At 51.9% G+C, this 22,824-nt stretch overlaps 1 protein-coding gene across 8 annotated transcripts in view; it reads right to left on the bottom strand.

The window, feature by feature from the left end:
• Window positions 1-22,824, bottom strand: part of Tns1 (tensin 1) — a 162,503-nt gene that overhangs the window by 92,362 nt on the left and 47,317 nt on the right. For 5 of the 8 annotated variants that reach the window (XM_035441023.1, XM_035441029.1, XM_035441028.1 and 2 more), the window contains 3 exons: window positions 18,079-18,120; window positions 6,155-6,196; window positions 4,954-5,004 (listed from right to left, as the gene is read on the bottom strand). The gene's annotated coding sequence lies outside the window, so the exon portion shown is untranslated. Of the gene's footprint in view, window positions 1-758; window positions 971-4,953; window positions 5,005-6,154; window positions 6,197-18,078; window positions 18,121-18,304; window positions 18,573-22,824 lie in introns of those variants that run through there. The other 3 variants (XM_035441024.1, XM_035441026.1, XM_035441025.1) reach the window with 3 other exon arrangements.

Here is a 22,824-nt window from a genome sequence, read left to right on the forward strand (position 1 = left end):
CAGCAACCACCAATGCTCCAGGAAAGCAAGGTGTGTTTCCCCTCTCGAGGGATATCTCTGAGCCTGTGTCCTCTTTGTCAGTGTCATGCCCCACTCCCCATCCTTCAAAGCCACAACACTCAGTCAATGAATCAGTGGAAAGCTAAGACAGAGCAGCAGGTGTGTAATTTATAGAGGGCATCCAGGACCCCTCGTGTCTAAGGCCCCATGTCTTATCCTGTCTCACCTGCTCTGCATCCAGGGTGTTGATGATACAAAATTAAGCAAACAGACCCAAGTTGGTGACCAAAACTTTGCAGGGCAGCCAAATGACAACCAGCAAAAGCACTAGGTTCCAGCATCCTTCTGGGCAGCATGGGAGATACTTAGCCCACCGAACCTGGTAAAGCGTCGCCAGAATGTCACAGAAAGACAGGCCAGCCCTCAATAGCTTGTTATAGGCAAGCAAAAACCAAAACAAACAAAAACATGTAGATGAGCTTCCTCACTAAGTGTCAATGGCAGCTGTCGCTTTAATTGTCACTCTCTTATTAAGAAGAACTGAAAGACAAGTTCCTGGAAGGGAAGGGACAACCGTCCATTCTCATGATAAAAACAAGACCTGCTTTCCTCCCCCTCGGCAGCCACCATCTACTCCAATTCTGAATTCCTGAGCTCCACTGAGCCACCTCTCCTGGCCACCGAATGGCAGCCTCCCCTTAGAGGCAGCAAGACCACCATCTGCAAAGAACAGGGACATAAGACACATGGTGACTCACCCCTGAATCCCTGGGAAATTGATGACAGAGCAGGATTCGAACTCTGACCTGGGCTTGGCCACGGAACCCAAGTGGAGGGTATTGCACCCAATATTCAGAGTGTTGGGCTCTGAGGTCCAGCTCCCCATGGAGTTCAGAGTCGGGGCCCCTGGATGCAGGAGGGCTGGCCACCCTGCCACAGTGGGGCTGCTCAGGGCTCAGCAGAACTCAGTGCAAGGAGGAGCCAAACAGCGCTGTCAGAAGGAAGGATTCTCAGTTGCTCAGCATTTCCTGCCCTAGGACTTGGGGTTGTGTGAGTCAGGCCAGGGCAGTAGAGGCGGGGACCAGGGTGTTTGGTTTTCAAACCCTAAGCTAGGCTGTTCCAAAACTCTCCACCCCAAAGCACACAGAAAGCCAACACTTCATCCATCCCATTGCACTGGTCTCTGATGAGGAGGCCCTGACTCTCCTCAGGCCCTGGGCCATGCTCCAGGCTCTAGGGCCACCCAGCTATAAATAGCCCCTAGGGTTTCATCTGCTATGGATCCACAGCCACTCTTGAAGGAAGCCACCACAGCTGCTTCAAACAACTGGAAGCCACAACTTAGCCAAGGCTTACAGTGCAGCCATGATCAGGGCAAGGCACAAGCAAGGAGCTGGAAGAAAACAATGGACCAATTGAGCCAGGATTGATGAAGGAACTGGAGAGCCAAGCAGAGCTGGGAGCCTCCAAAGGCACTGGCGAAGGATGCACAGGACCCAGAGACCAGGCTCCCGGTCCAGTTCCCCACCACCCTCTGGCCAATGTTATAACACTCCACATTCCTGACTCCCGCCTGGAAGATAAATACTTGGCCCAAACAGAGTCTGGCCCTGCCACCTCCAGAGGTGATAAGAAAGGTCCAGGCACTCAAGAGCAGGGTGTCTGGGGCAGAGATGCACAGGGGAAGCTGTCCTGGGCAGGGACTAGGGACCAACAGCTGGATTGTCACCCCCTGATGAATCACAGGGCTGGGCTGCACTCACACCAACAGGGCTTCCTGTTTTCTGCAAGGTTTGGGGACACATGACCCTTGCTGGCAGAAAGCAGGCTTGCACGGGGACTGTGGATGCATCGTGAGCACAGGAGAACAGTAAAGGGGCAACCAGGAGCAAACAGGTGCTCTAGCCAGCCCGGTGATTCTCTATGAGATAGCAAGGTAAGTTGAGGCCTGGAGTGAGCTCTGTGTCCCCTCATGGTGGACATGCCCTCAAAGGTTAAACATTCACTGGGGCTCCTGGGGGAGATGTGGAGAAGTCCAAGCCTCACCCTAATTCTGTGCAGTGAAGGTAATTGTCAACCCACCTGGGGAAGAGTCATAGTGGCTTGGTCTCATATACTCATCCGTAAAATGGGTACAGCACAGGGATCTGCAATCTTTTACCTGCCTTACTTGGAGTCCCTAGGGAAGGTTTATTTTAAAATGGAAAATAAATTCCTGCCTGGAATCCCATTCTTTTCCCCTCTAGGGAATCTCGAAACTCTTAACTTCCTTCTAGCTCCTCCCAAGACAGACCAATAATAGAACTTTTGATCCAGCTCCCTAAGCACCAAACAGTCTCCCTTATCCTCATCTCTCAAACACGTCTCTCCTTTGCAGAAAGGCCTCCCTCCATGAAGGGCATTCCACAGCCTCCTCCAACAGCGTCTTTCCTCACGGGCAGGATGTTCCTACTCATAACTAACCATCATCCTTCCTGCTTTAGGCACCAGCTCTTTTTTCCTTGGTTCCCCCTGCAGGCAGGAGCTGACCACAACTTGGGCGTCCCTGAGTAGCTCCAGGTCTGCCTTCTGGGGTTGCACTATTTGCTACCTTCTGCTCCCCATAGCATATCCATGCAGCAAGAGCTGAGGAAACCCTGGATCTCCTGGTGGGGCTTGTTTGCAGCTAGAAGCTGAGAGAAGTCCTGCTTTCCCTTCAGGTCCATGGAGCAAACAAAACACCTCAGGACAGAGGAAAAAAAAAAAACCTGTTTCCTGAACCTAGGTCCCCAGGGTCCCAGCTGAGAGGAGGGTCTGCCAGTGAATACTAGGGGTCGAGTGAGGCTGCCAGAGCCCAGCCCTTCATTCCTGCATCTCCTCAGTCGAGGCCCCCCACACAGGCCCCTGCAGCCACACCCCTTCCTCCCCCCACCTTCCTGCCCACCACTTGGATTTTTCCAAAACAAAGTGCGACACAGCCTACAGCCTACAGCCTCCACTGCACACCAGCTCCATCAGAGGAAACTGTCTGGAGAAGCCGAAGCAGGAAACACCCCACAAACAGGCTAATGCCCTGAGCCAGTTTCTCCTTCCCCCTGCCCAGAGCACAGTAGAGCCCCAGGCAGCCAGGGGACCAGCACTAAAGCCCTGGGTCACCCCACCTATGACAGAGGTCTGGTCCACTTCTCTGCAGCAAGCAGGTCCTTCTGGAATCTGCCCTCCTGCTTGCCCCTCCTATACTCCTTTAGTGAGACTCATTTTCTCTGGCCTCCAACCTACAGACAGGTACCCGACCCACCCTGACACACAGCCACTTGTAGATTCAATGGCCCTACACCAACAAATGTTTTTCCTGAAAACTAAAACAAGATACCATCAACCACAACTAAGTGGCCACCTCTTCCTTCCATACGACCAAGGTCAAACATACCCTCAAGGTCAATAGCTCTTCTAGATGTCTAACCTTACTCCTGGTTTGGCTGTAGTTTATGGACTCCATAGAGCCCAGGCTAGGAAGGCAGGGTCAGAAGTCCTAGCATGAACTTCTAAATACACCCAGAACACCAACTGAAAGCAATGATTCGGAGGCCACTTTATCCCAAGGGTTAAGAGTCCTGGATGCAAACAAACAAAAAAACAAACAAACAACAAACAAACAAAAAAACATGCCGGCTGTTGGTGGCACTTGCCTTTAATCCCAGCACTAGGGAGGCAGAGGCAGGCGGATCCCTGTGAGTTCAAGGCCAGCCCGTTCTCCAGAGCAAGTGCCAGGATAGGCTCCAAAGCTACACAGAGAAACCATGTCTCGAAAAACCAAAAAGAAAGAGTCCTGGATGACATGTATCCACAGACATTCAAGGGATACCTCTAGCTTCTGTTTCCTCATCTATAACATGGAGCCACAGCATCTGACACATACCTTGTCATGAAAGCATACAACCTCCCAGCCTAGTCCCTGGCCCCTAAAAGAAATAATGGCAGTAAGACCAGATAATGTTTACTGAGCACCCATCATAGCTGGAAGTGTCTCAAGCTAGTTCATCCTTTGCAATAATACACACGAACCTAAATTCTCAGCAGCGTCCTGAGTACCGGTGAACAGGAATCCTCACATACCTCCACAGAGCCTTCCCCCAACCTAGGAGTCCACGCGGCCCCTAGACAGCTCCACGCCTTAGTGCTGGGCCTATGGCGGCCCAGGATGGTGCAGCAGTGTTGGTGGGCCACCCTCGGGAGCTGCTACAGCTCAACCCCTCCCTGCGGGGCCCTCCCTACCAGAGGCCAGGCAGCTGTCAGATGATAGGGCCTCGTGCCATCAACAGCTCCCCCTGTGCCAACCGCCAAAACCACTCCCTGTTCCTCTCCAGGCCTGCAGCGGACGGAGGGGCCAGCATGGGGCACAGGGCAGAAAAGACCTGAGGAAGGTGAAGTGTCTTCTGTGGGACCTGCCAGGGTGTAGAGACAAGCCAGCCCGAACAGAGATCAGGGGCTCCTGTGCCCTCGCCTGGGTTCCTTCTGATTAAGGAACTTGTCCCCTGACCGCCCTCGTGAAACTAAAGACAAAATGAACCAGGACCAGATAACCCTCTTCCAGTGTCCTGTGTCAGAGGCAGGAAAGTCACACAGCAGTCACCATTTCCCAAGACTCCTGGCTCTAGGCAAGCACCCCAACAGTGTCTCCAGGATGTAGGGGAACCTTAAGAGCCCTGTTTCCCTCACCCTTTCCAAGCCTGCCTTCCACCAAGCCTAGCTCTCAGATCTGCCTCTCTGTTCCTCGCCTACCCAGAACTGCCATGGTACAGTGACGAAGACCAGGCCAAGCCTGAACCTAACAACTGACTTCATGGGCCTCTTTCTCCAATGCTACAGCCAAGCCCCCTTCAAGAGGGTTGGCTAAGGGCACCACCCCTCTCCTGCTTGATACCCTTGCTTTACCCTTGGGAGCAGTCTCGGCCCTGCCCTCCTTATACTCACACTCTCCTGGGGGCTTTTCGGAGAGCTTCCACCCCTGCAGTCTCCTTCCCCCTGTAGGCAGAGAAGAGGCTGTCAGAGAGAGGGGGCAAGATGAACAATACAAGGTTCCAGAATTCCTACCTGCTGGAGTCAGGGTGGAGGGTGAAAGAGTAGCACCTGTTTGTCCACACAAAGGCCGGTCAGAGAAAGGTAAACCCTCTCCTTTGGGCCCACCCATGTGGGACACTGTTACTCCATTTTGAAAATGAGAAAGCTAAGGACCAGACAGGCTTTCCCTCCCCACAGGTAGGGCCTTTGCTTCCAGCATCTGGTTTCAAGAAGGCCTTTCCCATCCAACAACACTTCTAGCCTCAGTTTCCCCCATTGCAGAGTTCCCACACCCATTCATCCTCTTCCATCCAGCCTGGAGGAAACTCTGCTAATGTAGTTCGAAAGATTGGTGTGAAGTCTGCCCAGCTTTCTCATACCCTTCCTCTCTCATGCCCTCTTTATGTGTGCAAGTGTGTGAGTGTGAGTGTGTGTGTGTGTGTGTGTGTGTGTGTGTGTGTGTGTGTGTATGCACATGTATGTGGATCACCTTTGCAAACCTGCATTACTAAAACAGATAGGTCATGTTCTCTTCCTACCTTCTCAAGCAAGTTTGGCATTTGAGACAGGGTCTCTCACTAACCTAGGACTTGTCAACAACAGGCTGGGCTAACCAGCAAGACCTACAGGACCCCTGTCTCTACCTCCCCAGCCCATGTGCCATCACACTGGGCTTCTTTTCCCAGATGGTTTCTGGAGGTCAGAATGTTCTGGAGGTCTTAACTGTTCATGCTTGCACAGGCATGCCCCTGATTGAGGGGTTACCCCAGGGCCTCCCTTTTTGTTGTTGTTTGTTTGAAAGAGCTCTCACTATGTAGCCCAGGCTGATCTAAACTGAGGGTAACCCTCCTGCCTCAGCCTTCCGGATTCTAGGTTTACAGGCCTGAGACATTTAACATATTTCTTGCAGACAGGCTTACTCACTGATCTCCTCCACAGCCCCACCCTGCTCCCTCTCTGTTAGCCTCATTCGTGCAGCCCATGGCTGGGCATAGGTTCCAAGATCATCAACACCCCTTTCTCCAGGATCCAACCCCTCCCCCATCTCTAAACCCACCTCCCTGCAAGCCCCTCCCAGCACTGGCCTCCTCATTCTGCCCCTGTTGTCACTCACCACGTCCACTACATTCTTGGGTACGCTCTCCGTGGTGATGGGCTAGGGACAAAACCAGAAAATAGTGTGAGCTTCACAGAAATACTGGCACAGCTGCCTTCGAGGCTGGCAGTCAGGGTGGTAACAAGGCACAGTCCCAAGCTTCAAGACATCATTTGGCTGGTCCCAAGCTGGGGAAGCAGCATTTGCAAAATGACACATAGTCTCATTAGTCATGGAGCCATCCAGTTCCAGCCTACCAAGGGCCCACACTCGGTGCCCATGCAAGCCTCAGACCACTCAGTAAATGAGGACAACAGGATAAAGCACTCTTGCTCCAGCTAGTCAGTGTTTTCACCTCCACTGTGTCTATCCAGGACAAGAATCCACAGAGGCAGGGACCACCTTGGCCTGTTAGCCCCAGGAAACAGATAGAAGCTACAAGAGATGCCCAAGAGCATGGACTCTTGGGGTCAGAACCTGCCTGCCAAACACTGCCCAAATCCCAGCTCCCAGTGACCTGCTGCTGGCTCCACCCTAGGTACCTATGGTATACATACACACGAACACACACACACACACACACACACACACACACACACACACACACACACACACACACACCACACCACACCACACCACAGCACACTCACTCCACACTGTGCCCTCTACTCTTCCTTGGTGGCTCCCCTCCTTTAGGAAGCCTGATTACACCCATGTGGTATCCGGTTGGCCTCCCCAGCTGTGCCTTCCTAAAGGAATGGTCTTATCTGGCCCTATACAATGCATTCCTCCAACCACGGTTAATTTGTTTTCATTATTGTAAGTATGTGCATGTGTGTATATCCACCTGTGGATCTGTTGGCATGAGTGCAGGAGCCCATGCAGGCCGGTGGCACCAGACCTCAGGAAATGGATTTACAGGTGGTTGTAAGCCATTCCAAAGGAATACTGGGACCTGAACTCTGTCTGGTCTCCTGCATGAGCAATACATGCTCTTAACTCCAGCCCTGATTTTGGATTCTGGGTCTACCTTCATCCAAAGTAATCATAGTGACATTTTTGTTTTGTTTTGTTTTGTTTGTTTGTTTTCAATACAGGGTTTTTCTGTATTGCTTTGGAGGTTGTCCTGGAACTAGCTTTTGTAGACCAGGCTGGCCTCGAACTCACAGAGATCTGCCTGTCTCTGCCTCTCAAGTGCTGGGATTAAAGGCGTGCGCCACCAATGCCCAGTTTCACAGTGACATTTTTGATCAACTCAGTAGAAACCCCCTCATGCCAGGAACCAGGAGACCAGAAATGGGCCATCAATAAACATGCATGGATGAACATCCCTCCCCTCCCTCCCCCAGTCAACACAAGAGCTTCATCGTAAAAGTGTGGAGAAGAGTGAACAGGGTGGGGAGGGGGACAGGAGCTTCCAAAGCCAAGCTCACCTCTCCACCATCCCCAGAGTTCTGTCTGCCACTCCAAGAGGGGACTGTGACCACCTGAAAGGCTATTATTGGCACTGGGTGTCCCACCTACCCAGAAGTTCTGAGTCATCACATACTGTAGGGACCAGAAATGTGCATCTCCCACAGGGTCCTAGATGGTTCTAAGAGCAGACAGCCCAGCCCACACCCTGACTCTGCTGTCAGCAGGGTGACCCGAAGCAGGTTGCCCATCCTTGCTGCCCACCCTGCATGGCTGCCTGGGGTAATTACATGTTGAGCGGATGGAATCAAGGTCCCCTATGAAGAGGACCTGGCTCCCAGCATAGGCTAGTCCTTACAGCTACCCTCTCACTCTGGAGTTCCCCTATAACATGGAGGCCCGCCCCACCCTGCCTTACTCAGACCCGTGCCCAGCCTTCTCTGAGCCATGAAGCTTAGTATAAAACCACAGGCCTCAGCAGAGTGGGAGAAATGCACCCTTCCTGCCAGGGATCATCTGAGCACTGTCCCTTCTGCCCCCACCCCTTTTCCTTGCCAGCTGGAGGCCAGCCACATGCAAGAATTGCCAGCAGTCAGATGCCTTCAACACACTGTCCCACATGTCTCTTGAGGAGCTAAAAATTTCCAAACACCCAGACTGCCCTGCAGAGTTCATACCCCAGCGCAGCATGCATGCATCCCTTGTACCCTAGTTCTCCAGGGCTAACTACCAACTACCAACCCTAGACTGCCTGAGAATGGAAAAGTGCAGGGACCAGTCCCAGCTGGGCAGAGTCAGCTAAGGCTGACCAAGCTCACATGGTACAGTGGGGAAGCTCTCAGAAACTCTCCAGGGCAGCTGGGGACTCAAAAGTAGCAGCCTCCAAGAACCGTGGGGTCCTGATTACACCTCAAGTGCAAGTCCCCATGCAAACAGGCAGACACGCATGCACGCACGCATACACACACAAACCCTCCCCAGTTTATTTTAGTCTTAGAAAGAGTGGTGTTTATTTATTTTATTTGTATGTGTATGCGCCTGAATATACATGTGTGTACCACTTGTGTGCAAGTGCCTGTAGAGGCCGGAAGAGGGCATCAGATCACCTAGAACTGGGTTTACTAGTCACTGAATATGGGTGCTAGGAACTGAACCCAGGTCCTCTGCAAGAACAGCAAGTGCTCTTAACTGTTGCACCATCTCTCTAATCCCTGATTTTTCTTCTTAGAACACATTGTTCTCCAACACTCTATTTTATATTTACTAACATCTTTAAAGCCTGCCTCTCACTGAAATATGAGCTATGTCGACACTGAGCATAAAACAGTGCCCAGCACACTGTGGTCTCTCCAGAAATATCTGTGGAATGAGCAGTCTCCTTGTTCCCTTCTCTGATACCCTAACCATACTCAGAATTGACTGAAAACACAGCAGCATCCCAGATACCCTGGACATATGAAAGCCTTTACCTTCATCTTGTTTAGTTTTAGGTCACGAAGGACCTTTCTAAGCCACATGCACACACACACACACACACACACACACACACACACACACACACACACACACAAGAATGCAAGCACAATACACCCTCATATGCCACTATCAAGACATGTACCAGAGGGCCTTTAAACGCCACCTCCTCCTGCCCCCTGATCCACAGACAGGAACCGAAGTGCAAATGTATCTCGAACAAGATGCAAGGCAGGACCAAGCTGTCCCAGTCCTGCAGAGCCCAGTGCCAAGTTCACTTCACTGGCCCTCTCCTGGGGTCAGCTGACATCTCAAAGTCAGCTACATAAGGCTGAGTCTCATAGAGTCTACAAAAGACAATGCTGGCCTCACACAGGAGTCCCTAACCCCTGCTAGCTCAGGTCTAGAAATTGAAGGCGGCATTCCACACATATCCATTTAGCACCCTGCACAATGTCTCTCTGTCCCTGAGAGCCCATGCCTGCTCACATTTTGCAGTTGTGATCTAGAGACACCTTTTTCCAAGGCTAAAGCAACAACAACAGCTTGGTGTGCGAGAGAATGGGAACCAGACTCTGCTGCTTCCTCACCAGCCCTCACAGCATCCTGGGGCGTGAGTGTTACTTATCTCACAGATGGGGCAAGTAAACAGTGAAAGACTCCGCGATGCCCAGAGGAAGAGAGCTGGCATTTGAACTCTGCCCTGTGTCCTCACAGGCTCCCTCAGTCTCTCATTCATTGTGGGTGGGGGGGGGTAGGTAGGTATGCACACACTTGAGTGCACATACATGGAGACCAGAGATCATCATCATGCATCTCCCTCTATCGAACTCATTGATTTGGCTACTCTGGATGGCCAGCAAGTCCCAGGGCTCTTCCTGTCACCACCCAGCGCTGGAATTATAGGCAAGCACCCCTGTGCCTGGTTTTACCTGGTGTTGGGATTAAACTCAGGTCTACATGCTTGCACAGCAAGCACTTCACCTATTGAGCCACTTCCTAGCCCCATTCAGCAGAGACCCCACTTTTGGGGCCCTAGAGGCTAGTTACAGCACACCCTCGCCTAGGGTCAGCAGTAGGAACAGTCTTCCCTCGGAAGACTGGGAAATGGGAGCGACTGCCGTGGGAGAGATAACGGAGAACTTCCTGAATTTGCTGTGAACCACAGTGTGGGTAAGGAAGCTGCATATCCTTTCTTCAATACCCCCCCCAACAGACACACATGCCCTCTCCCCCTCCCTGTGCACATGCTGAGTGATCCAGAGTCGCCATGTCCTAGAAGACTGGGAGGCTGCGACACCTACCTGCCTGGGGATCATACAGTAGAATGCACTAGTGGCCTTCAGGGAGGCTGCGTTGGGGGGAAAAATGTATCTGTGGGCTGCTGTTTAGAGGAAGGAAACGCTGGGCTTGGGGATGCCCCGGCCTGAGCCCAGGGCTCGGGGGCAAGAGGGAGGGTGCAGAATGCAGACTCAGCCTCCAGTGGAACATTCTGTCCAGAACTCTTCAAACCCTCAGCTCTAGCCTGCCAGCTCTCTCTGCTCTTGTCCCAGGGGAAGTCTGAAATCCGGGCAGTTTGGAAGCCAAAAAGACCCTGTGACATCACATCTGCCACCATTCTGATGATCTGTGAGGTCACTCAGCACTACCTATCTTGGGAGGGGAAGGGCCTGGGAGCCAGTGGGGACAGTCAGAAGGGACTGGAGTTGCTCAGATCCAGGGCCCAGGGAAAACTATTCTGGGCCCACTTCTTCCCAAAATAGAACCATAAGTAGATATGGGGTTGAGTACAGGAAGGCAGGGGCCAGGGTATGGCATTTGGGGACATGAAACAGAGTATAGCAGTGGGGAGCTGGACTGCATACTGGAGGCACGCCTCATAACACTCTTCCTAACAGTAATAACAACATCAACCTACAGGCAGCAGCAGTGGCAGACAAAGCGAGAGCTTCCCACTCCAAAAGCCTGCTTTGGGCCAACTGCTTGCCCCGGCTTCCTGAGCCATCATTCCACTTCATGGTCACAGGGTTGGAGGAGCATCTGACTCCTCTACCGGCTGTTTCTGGGAGGATACTCAGTTCTACGTGAGCCCAGGTCTGCCCTCCAAATCTGTGTCCCTGCTATGCTCCATCCCAAAGCACCGGAGGCCATGGGGTGGGTGGGCACCGGAACAGCTGGGGCTGATGCAGGACACTGGTCAGGCCAGAGGCCCAGGTGGCAGACGCTGACCTAAATGTTCAGGTCAGGTTGCTGCCAAGGCCACAGGCTCTCTTAGACACACTCAGGCCATCAGGGAAAAGAACAGGCTCTTGGTGATTAAGTGGAAAGCTATGCCTGACTTCCGCATCCCCAGAGGAGCGCCAAGCAAGTCTGTTCCTGTCCCCAGCCCCTCCTTCAAGCCAACCCTGAGGGGCCCAGCACTAGAACACCGGGGGGAGGAGGGTTAGGACATCTTTACCAGCCCCACCTTAGGGCCTGGCTAGAATACGGAGTTGTCCCTCGGAGCACAGCTCTCCTCCTGCAGGAGGCCAGGTCTGCCATAAAAAACGGTGCATCCTCCATATCTTCAGGCTAATCTGGCCCAGGGCCCAAAAAGCCCCTGCTTGATGACTACCCCACCTGCCATCCCTTGGCCACCCCTTCCTGCCAAGCCCCCAGTTGGCAGAAGACTCCCACTCTAAAAGCCTGCTTTGGGTCAGTTGCCTGCTCAAGGACCCATAATGGCCCTTAGTGCTTAGCACTCAAGGTCCTGTTCTCCACCCAGGCCATGAACTCCTCTAAGCCTGCTCCCTCCCGCTACAGCCCCAGAGTCTTCCCGATCCCGAGCATGCCTCTCCTCTGCAGGAGAGTACAATCCCACCTCCATCTTACAGCACTCCACATCTGGCAGCCAGGGCCACCAAGTGCGTGTCCAGACAGACCCAGGTCATATACAAGGTCACAGGGTGTCCTCTTCCCCCAGAAAGAGTGGACTGGCCAACATTTGTACCATATTTGTTTGCCGGCTTCTTCAGTTTGTACCAAGGCATGCATTCTAGTCCTACCATCTTCTAGAGCCCTCTCCACTCCTTCCTCCAAACTAGTCCTGCCACAGGAGGCAAACCTCTCAAGGCATTGCACAAGTGGGTTCCCTTATTCCCCTAAACTCCAAGGCTCCCCCTAGTGAGAGCCTAGAGTTGGCCACTGATGTATTCTCTGTTACGTTTTCCCTCTGCCTTGCCTCCTGACCTGGCAACCCTGTGTACCCTGGCCTCGCAGCCCAGCCTAGCCCAGGCTTATACCCGCTGGGCACAGCTCTGCCCCAAACATCAGGCTGCTGAGGGCAGGATCCTGCCTCCTCTTGAGCCTCTCCCAGTGGTGGTCAAAGGAGGCTTTGACCTCTGACCTCTGGGGACCATGTCCCTTGCCTGCCCTGAGTAAAGACGAGATCTGAGAGGGCCTGAGGAGGCTCATAGCTGGCACCCCACACCCAATAGTTGTCAGTGATTAGTGAGAGGTTCCAGCAGCTTGCCTCCTGGCCTGGCTTCATTTTCCAGAATTTTCTAAAGGTGGCCCCCCACGCCCCTCTCAGCACCTGGGATTAAATTTATTGGACCCACAAAGCATTTCCCTGTCACAGTCCTTGATGGAGGAGATGAAATTTGCAAGACAGTCCTCCAGCTTTCCCATACCAGCTCATCCCCTCCTCCTATTCTTCTTTTCTAGCTCTTGGTCTTTGAAAACAAATCAGTATCTCGCCGTAGACCAGGCTGGCCTCAAACTCCATGTAGCTGAGGATGACCTTAAACCTCTGATCTTCTAGCTCCCACCTCCTGAGTTCTGGAGTTACAGGCATGAGTCACCATGCCCAGTCTCATGCCGTTCTCTTCTAACAGGGGCAGCCAGATGCCTGTTGCTCCAGGCCCTATGATGGGGGTCCAGGATGGAGAGATAGCTCAGCAGTTAAGAGCACCCATGGCTTGTAGTGTTTGAATGAATGAGAACAGCTCCCACAGGCACATATATTTGAATGCCTGGTCCACAGTTGGTGGAACTGTTTGGGAAAGATTAGTATGTGTGACCTCTTTGGAGAAGGTGTATGACTCAGAGTGGGCTTTGAGGTGTCAAAAGTCAAGTCATTCCCAGTTTCCCTCCCTCCCTTCCCTTCCTTCCCCCCTCCCTCCCTCCGTCCCTTCCTCCCTCCCTCTCTCATCTTCCTATTTCTCTCTCTCTCTCTCTCTCTCTCTCTCTCTCTCTCTCTCTCTCTCTGCCTTGTGCTTGCAGAACAGATGTAAGCTCTCAGCTACTACTCCAGCACTGTACCTTCCTGCCTGCCACCGTGCTTCTTGCTGTGATGGCCATGGACTCTAGCCCTCTGGAACCATAGCCCCAGTTCAATGCTTTTTTTAATAAGTTGCCTTGGCCATGGCGTTTTGTCAGGGCAGTAGAAAAGCAACTAAGACAGAGGACCTGGAAATTCAGCTCCTAACACGCACATCAGGCAGCTTACAATCACCTGCAAAACTAGCTCCAAGGGATCGGGTACCCTCTTCTGGCCAGTCAGGTACCTGCACACACGTGTTCATATACATACAAACAAACAAACAAACATATATACATACATACATACATACATACATACATACATACAAATAAAAATAATCTTTCAAAAAATCTAAAGATCTGTTTATGACCTGGCAACTCCAGCAGAAGAGAAAACCAGTGCCCTGGAAGACTGGCTTGGTAGTGCTTAACTCACATGCACAAGACTCTGGGCTCCCCAACATGCAAAAATGAAAGCAAACCAACTTAGAGAAGAACTCTGTACATCAGCACAGTGGCTGTCACAGACCCTGTATGTACAGCCATGGGTTGTGCAACTAAGGACAGACCCTCTTTTGGTACCCTAGGCAACTGACCAATAGAGACATCAGGGACCATAAGAAGCCCAAGTCAGGCACCTGGGTAGCCCCAAAGAATCAGACCAGGGTACCCTGCCACTACCAGCTTTGTGCCTATGAGCAAGGCAGTCAGCCCTCCCGAGCCCTGATCTAACCACTGTACATGGTCCCACTTGCCTCTCCAGGATGGATAAACACAGGCTGCCCAGGTGTCCATGTGGGTCACAAGACTCCCAGTTGCCCTGAGCCATGGAAAAGGCTTTGAAAACTGCAAGTGCTATGCAAGTGACACATTTGCCACGCTTAGTGGCTGAGAGGATAGCTCTGGTGTAGGCTGATGGATGAAAAACTCACTCTCACGCGGATCCATCTTGTGGCCTCAACTCAGTACCACATCAGCCACACTGAAGTAAGGCACAGCATCTCTTTCCTGTGTCCACATCCAAAACTACACAAAATGCAAGCATTTCACCGCTGCCATTGCAGTGGCCCCTCCCCCTCGGGGTGGTCCCAAGATTCCAGCAGATACCCAAAATTACAGCTAGAATAAAACCTATACATACATGGAGAACTGTCTCCTCACAGAGAGGAGGAGACATGGCTTCCCTTAGCCCTGCCTGGTTGGCCTGCTCTGAAATTCTTGTACTGTGGAGATATTCAGTAAAATAGCAGTGCCTTTGAATCCAACACTATGACACCATGATAGTCCGTCTAGCGGCAGAAGCAGCTGCTGACTTACAGGCCAACAGCACACCCAGCATGTACTCACTGGGCACGAGTGGACAGACGTCTCCAGACGCTCCAGGTTTCATTATGCTACTCAAAACAGCACACAATTTAAAGTGGGTGAATTGTTTATTTTTGTAATTTTCCACTTAATGTTTTTGGACCTCAGTTGACATCAGGTAACTGAAACCCAGGAAAGTAAAACCTCAAATTGGGAGCGGGGAGACTGCGATGTTATTATTGTAGGTGAAACCACCCGTGCCCTTAAGTATTCTGACTCCCCTGCTCCCCAACTCTCACCCCAACCTGACCTCCAGGTTACTTTGTAGGACATTCCAACCCCCTGCTGTGAGGCTAACAATGGTAGGGGAAACTGTGTCTCCAGTTACCCAGGTGTCCAGGGTACTAGCCCTTGTGTGCAGACAGCCTAGCCTCAGATGCCTTGATAGCCATCCCACCCAGGGATGCCAGTTATCACGCATACAGAGGTCCTGACAGGAGGTGCCTTAGTGGGCAATCCATTGGGCAATCACCATCCGGAAATTCCTCAAACTCTATCTTTCAGGGCCTGAGAAACAGCTGCTTCAGCTCTTTGCAAGGATCAGGAGTGTCTACGGCAGGCATCCTAACTCTGTCCTGCCCCTAAAGCCCCACGGGAGGGGGCAGCCCCCTGGCTCTTCTACCCAATGCCTTGGGCAACATCTGTTGAGTAAGAAGAAAACACGAGTTGAAGATTAAACCACTCAACCCTAGCTGGCCTGGGCACAGGCTGAAAAATATGTTTGGCCAGCAGAGCCTGAACCGGGGCAGAAAATCTGGGTCTGAATCAGGGGAAGGGTGGTTAGGATTCATTCAAGGTCAGAAAGAAAAAAAAAAAAAAAAAGCTACGGAAGCAGAGATAAACCAAGGCCAGAGCATGCCTTAGACAGACAGATGAACGGGACACACCAGGTTGGGAAACTGGAGAATAAGACAGGCCAGACAGCAGCCTACAGAGGCTGGAAGGCTGGCAGTGGAGAGAAAAGGAAGGAAAACCCTGAACCCACCCTTTCCTCCCTCTTAGGTGCCGGCTCCAAGCGCTTGCCTCACCCACCACAAGGAAGCAGGTGCTGAGTGTGCTGGGGAGCCAAACTTTCTCCTTGTTTCGCCTGCGCCACTTTCTCACTGGCAGGGCAGCACAGAGCTTCCTAGTCAATGCAGTGGCTTGCCCCAGACCCCCATGTATGGAACTCACCACAGTCATTAGGGAACACCCACCTACCCCGCCCCCAGCTATCACAGTCCTAAATTGTGCCCAGGGCACGTGTATGAATGCCTCCTGAATGCACTGAAGATAAAAGTCCCTGTCCTGGAACTCAAATGGTATGGGTGCAGAGTATGTGAGAGAGGCCATAAGCACCACGGAGCAAGGGAAGAAGGAAGGGAGGTGAGATTCCTGTGGGAAGGGAAACGCTGGCACGCGAGGAGGGCAAGAACCTTGCAGGTGTGTCTATGGGAAGAGCATTCAAGGCAGAGGGAACAGAAGGAGCCATGTCCCTGAGGTAGCATGGTGTCTGATATGTTTAAGGGTCAGCAAGACAGAGGCCCGGAACTACAACAGAGTGGGGGGGGAAAAAGAGGTAAATTGGGAGAGGAAGGTTTCTGTAGAAGAACCTAAGGTTTGCTCCAAGTGAGGTGACAGTCCTCGGTGGCTTTGGAATATATATTAGGTGGATTAGTTTGATGTTCTATTCTTTTGACAACTTCATGAAGTAGGTGCTATTACTAGCTCCCATTCTAGAGAAGGGCAACTAGAGAGAGGGGGGAGGTAGGTGACGTGTTCAGGGTCACTGAAGCCAAGCAGTTGGGGAACAGGGAATAGGGGATGAATAAAGATCTGGGAATGGGGTGCTGGGACCAGGGGAGGGAGTGGAACTCCCTGAATTCTTACTGCTGGAGCAGGTGGTCCTGAGGACCTCCAGGCCCCCGCCTCACCAGGAGACTGCCCATCCAAAGTGCTGGAAGACCACTGCGTGGGTACAACACGGAGTCAGGGAGAAGTCCTACCTGGCGCATGTGTCCTTCAAAAGGCAGGCGGTCCTCCAGCCGGAGCACCATCCTATGCCCTTCTGCCCTGACCTTGGACCCTGCCTCTGTAAACAAAGCTCACCAGCCAGATGCTGGCCCCTGCCTCGTGGTCCCTAAACCCTGGACCCTCCACTTTCCTGGCCAGCCAAGGACATTCCGTTCTTAGCCCTAAGGTAGTAGCTCAGTACAGAAGACAAGAGTCATCCATCTTCTCTCCCCATTGCCCTCCTCCGGTACATGGCATGCCTTTGTGACCCTGGAGAGGTTTCTGGCCAAACCATTCCCGCTTCATTCACAGCCTCACCCCTACCCTGCTGTTGCTACAGGGCTCTGTGAAAGTAACACTCACATGTAGAGGGCCCAGTGGGGCAGCTGGAATCCAGGAGAGGCTGACCTAGGGCGCCTGGCCTCTGCGGCTGGTCCAGCCATGGCCTGAGTATATAGCAGAGCAACATGGCTCTGAGGCAGAAAACCCAGTGTATCAGAGACCCAAGAAGCAAAGAGAAAGAAGGGACCAGCCTACAGTTACAGGCAAGTTACGGTTGGAGCAAAAGAAAACTAGACGGACTGGGTGTGTGTCCCACATCTAGGCAGAGCAAGTGACCACACTTTTATGCAGGATACTAACAATCAGATTTAGACTCCCCTTAACATTGGCACCACCACCGGTGTTCCACACCAGCCCCACGGATCTGGTGGGCCCTCATCAAGCCCCTCTGCACATTCCTCACACACACACACGCACACGCACACAGTTCTTCTGCAGTCCCCAGACCCGGCCTGCCCCCAGAACACAGCAGAGTGGGACCTGGAGAGGCTAAGGAAGCAGGAAGCTCAGCCAACACGTCAGCCCAGCTGGAATCAGTCTGCAGCGGGCCAGCTCCACAGCCCCACAACTCACGGAGGTCCTGCCCCTGTCCAAACTGTTCTGGAAACATGACAGGGATGAGGGGGATGAGGGCCATAAAAGCAGAAAAACAGAGTCATGGGGACATAGCAAAGCTGAGGAGAGGAGCAGAGGCCACCACCTCATAGATGGACTCCGGGAAACACCGTCTATCCCCCTGCCTCCAGCTGAAGGGTACAAGACCTACAGTCAGGAGGGTGGAAGGAGATACAGCAGCACACCCTAGTCCTCCAAGCTCTGGAACAACAGTAACCTAGCCAGGCCTAGGGACATACTAAGATGGCCTTTTATGGGTTTTCCCAAGGACCTCAAATCTCCAGACACACAGAGCAGGCCCTGCAGCATGTCAGGAGGGACCTCATGACTCATTTCCTTTCACCAGCCTCAGTCCAAAGCCCTCAACCCTCTCCACCCCACAAACCCAGCTCCCAACATGCAGGGGAGAGTAGATGGGGGAAAGAAAGGCCGTCACTCACCACCAGTTCATGGCTGGATGGAGGAACACAAGGGGCAGCCACCTGTGAGAGAGGTAAAGAAAGTCCCTGTTAGCATCTGTTCCAGCAGCCCCTGGACCTCCTGAGGTCACTTTTACCCCATCCCCAGGGGGAGAGCCCTTCCCTGAGGCACAGGGAGAGCTCTTCAGAAGTTCACACATGAAATATCCCTCACAAGTCAAATCCCTGTGACAGGTCAAACACCCACCTGGATGTCAGCATAGCTGCATTTATACCCTGGATCCTACAGCAACCATAAAGTCCCCCACCCCAACCTCTGATTCCTCTACAGTGTAGAAAGATGAATTTAAAATAGTTGAAAAACATGATTTAGACCTCCGCCCCAATTTTCTCCCCATAGCCAGTGGTTCACCCTCCAAGTCAGAGCTGGGGGAGGCTCCTGCAGGCCGGGAATAGCCAAATCTCCCAGGAATCGCACAGAGCATTTTGGGGGGAGGCAGCACCCACTAGGAAGGGGACTGTCATTATCAGTTCATCTTCGTCCTGCTAGGAGCCAAGGTCATGGCAACTTGGGCCGCTAAAAGGGAGAGAGGAAGGAGGGCTCAATGGCCAGGCCAGCCCAACAATTAGCAGGGCACGTGTCAGAGGCCAGTGCGTTCCTTTCTCCAGCCAACACATTTTTGTTAGAGCTCAGTACGCAACCTTGGCTCTGACTCCTCACCCAAGCACCAGGCCAGAGGCCCACAGAGAGGCAGGGGGTGGTTGAAGAGGCAGCTGCCACTCCAGACAGGAGGCAACCCCATCTCACATGCAATATCAACGGTTGCAGAGCTGGTACCACCTAGCCGGCATGCTTCTCAATAAAGCGCTTTGCCCTTTCAACCACCAGAAAGACAGCCTCTACCATTACCTCCCCAGGAGGTGTGGGGACACAGACAGGGTAAGCAATTTACCCACAGTCACACAGCAAATGTTGAGCCTGGGAATTGAACCCAGGCAATCTGGGTCCCAAGACTTGGTGTGAAGAGGTCTGATGACTCATGGTCCTCCCTGTAGGGGAGTGAGGGGTACAGAAAGAGCCCAAAGCCCAGTGTCTGGTTCACATGAGCATAGAACTTGGGGTGAATGTTTTACAGGTGTCTGAGGGGATCAGGCCCAGGGTGGAAGCTAACATGGAGAGGAGAGAGATCTGCCAAGCTGCCTATGGTCATCCTGATCAATAGCCATGGCTCAGCCACAGGTTACACTGCCTGTCCTTTATAGTTCCAAGCCAAAAACGCAGATCAAGCTCTCAGAGGCCCCCTCCCAACTCACTGGAGCGCCACAGGGTCTGGGTAGGATTGCTGGACCACGTCCTGGCTGGGTTCCCATCCTGAACACTGCAGATAGATATCTGTGGCCGATAAAAAGGGCCCTACACAGGAGGTCAGCGCTGCCTCAGCTACCAGACAGAGCCCAAACTGGCCTCCATTGTATAAGGGTAGGCAGTGGCTTTGAGACACACAGAGGGTCTCTCTCCCAGGCCCATCCTAGCTATGGACCATTTCCTCTCCCTTTATGCCCAACTCCCCAGGCAGATGTACCCACTAAGAACCATTGCCTAAGGGGGTACAGTCATACCTCCACAAGGCCATATCCCTGAGGGCTTTCCACCCCAGGCCCATACTGGGCCATGGCTGCTGGCCCATGGACTATGTCTCAGAGTCTCATACTTGCTCTTTTTTTTTCTTCTGAGGCACAGAAATGTTTCCTTAAAAGGCCGTCTGTCTCTCCTTCTCTACAGCACCCTGGCCCCTAGCCACCCTCTCAGGAGCCCAGAATGTGCCAGGAGTACCAGGGAATCTGCCACTCTGTGGTCTGTGCTCAACAGCCCCGCACTCCTGGCATCAGCAATAGCTGACCCTGCTAACTATAGGGGACTTAGGTAGCCCTGGGCTGTCTTCAAGGACTCTGATGACAGCCCTGCTTTGACCTCACCTCTGAGCCAAGATGCCAGAGATGAGACACAGGTGGTCGGCCTCAGGTGAGTGGCTCCCCCTGGCAGCCCTCTGGACTTGGGACAGAATCATCCTACTGCTCCAGGTCCCCACATGAAGAATAAAGGACACTGAAGTCACAGAAGCAGCAACCACCACCACGTTCACTTTCCAGGAGCCGTGGCTCTGTGCAATGTGACAACTCATCTAGGGCTTACAAAGGCCTGGGCCTACTAATTACAATCCCTGCTTAGTAGACAGGAGACTGAGCCCCAACTGGGTAGAGGCAAGATCCTGCACTGCTCTCATACCCACCATGCACTGCACAGAGCAAGCGCCACCCAGACACCTACCAGCACCTCCTTTCATTGTCTCACTACCTTGCAAGAAGAAGGACCTAGGCCCCAGTTGGGTAGCATCCCTGTTCCCAAGACCCCCAATTAAAACCAACATTCTCAACCTTGCATACATAAAATTCCAGATTCCTAAACTGGCCAGGTCCTGCAGAAGAGTCTCCATACTTGTGCGCTCTGACCCAAGAAACTGTACTGGAAGCCTCATACTTCCAACCATAACCTCATCAGTTGGGGTGGTCCAGCATCCACAGTATTCTGGGTAAAAACACTATCTTGGGTTTCCTTCCTAACATGTGCTGGGTCTGTGTTTTTTCTTATTTTATTTGGTGGTGGTGGTGGTGGCTTTTTTTTTTTTTTTTTTTGAGTCAGGGTCTTGCTATATAGCCAACACAAGCCCAAAACCCTTTCCTGCCTCAGCCTCCCCAGTGTTGGAATCATAGGTTTGCATCACTGTATAGTTGGCTCAAATGCTCCATCTCACCATCTTTTTCTAATAGCATAATTTTAGAAGTGTGTGTACGCATGTGTGAGTGTGTGTGTGTGTGTGTGTGTGTGCGCACGCGCGTCCACACACACGTTGGGCACATTTATGCCATGGTATGTGTATGAAGGTCAGAGGACAACTTGCAGAAATCAGTTCTCTCCTTCTACCACATGAGTCCTGGAGATGGAATTCTGATGTTTGGCAGCAAAAATCTTTACCCTCTGAACCATCTCATTGCTGCTCTCCCTTTTCATTGTGACAAAATATGCATGACATAAAAGTTCCATCTTAAGGGCTAGGGATGTGGCCCAGTGATAGAACTTTTGACTGGAATGCACAGGATGCTGGATTCGGTACCCAATACCCAACATAATTATTTATTATTATTATTATTATTATTATTATTATTATGTTCTTAAAATACAAAGTATCATAAAAAGTAAGATTTCTAAGTATACAAATCAGTGGGATTGAGTTCATCAACAGTGACATGCTAGCCAGTACCTAATTCCAGAACTTTTTCATCATCCAATACACTACACCTACTGAACGATGTCCTTTCTTTCCCTCCCCACACCAAAACATCTCAACTTCTGCCTCTGTGAATGTACCTACCCCAGAGACGTCTGTGATGTGATGATAGATACCTGAGGGGCTTTGACCATCACTCCCATCTAAACTCCCTTTCCAAGGCAGATCTCAAGAATTGAGACGTCTGTACTCCTGGGCAGGCCACACAAACTCTCATCTTCCAGGACCATGTATCCTGGAACTGGCCACAGACTTCTGACCCTTCCCTTGTCCCTCAGCAGGACAGGACCCTCTTCATTACAGAGGGAGGAATGATGCCCAGAGAGGCCAGGAAGAATGTGCACAAAAGGCCTTCCTGCGTTTGCCACAAGACCATGAGCAATCAGACCCATGCAATGAGACCCAACGGATGGGCTTTGGGGGCCTTACACATAGCTCCTGGAGAGAAAGGTACCCCTCACTCCCACACTGCTCACCCTGCATACCTCATCATCTGTACCCTTCATCAAATCCTTCCTGGTACACCACAAAACATGCCCGCCCGCCCCCAAGTTTACAGGGCCACTAGAGCAAATAGATGGTACCCAAACCAGAGTCATAAGAATCTCAAATGATACCCTATTGGTCAGAAGCACAAAGACACCCTGGAGTTTGAAACTGGCACCTACAAGAAGGCAGCCCTGGGACCACGTACACAACCTATGGGGTAAGTCACTGTGTCTGGTGTGATATTGATCTAGACTGGGTTGGATGTCACCTGTAGTTGTCAACCACTGCAAAACCATTTGCTGATTTTGATGAGACCTACATAAACACCCACAGACAGTCTTGTGCTATCTGGTGTGACAGAAACCAGGACATTTGCGTTCTGTTAACAGACACACTCTTGAAAGACCAAGCATATGCTTGCTGTTTTGTGTCTGGCTGATTCTCCTTCATGTTATAGCTGAATAATATCCCCTAAATTGGCATGCGAAAATCCAAACCAGTCCCTTGTAATGTGCCCAGTGATGGAGTCGTTAAAGAGGTGATTGAGTGAGTCCACCGAGGTGAGCCCTGAGTCAGTACAACCTATTGTCCTTACAGGAAGAGACACAGACTGAAGAGGGAGAGCCCATGGGGACACAGTGTCCATGTACTGAGAGCCAGGCCACAGGAGACAGTGTTGTGTTCTGATCCTGATTGTAGAACCCAGCCTGGAAGCCATGAGAGCCAATTTCATGACCCTGAATCCACATTTCTAAGATCGACCAAGGTTCAAGGTAAAACTCCCACTGTGTGCACCACCACCCTGAGTGGATCGATGTGTGATGGACACATGGCTCATTTCCACAGAAGTATTAATGGTGATCCATATTCCTGTCCAACATGTCCGGGTACCCACATTAATGGCACCAAATGGTATAGGGAACAGAAGGAT

Source organism: Cricetulus griseus, chromosome 2 (genome assembly GCF_003668045.3).
Source record: "Cricetulus griseus strain 17A/GY chromosome 2, alternate assembly CriGri-PICRH-1.0, whole genome shotgun sequence".
Taxonomy (NCBI): Eukaryota; Metazoa; Chordata; class Mammalia; order Rodentia; family Cricetidae; genus Cricetulus; species Cricetulus griseus.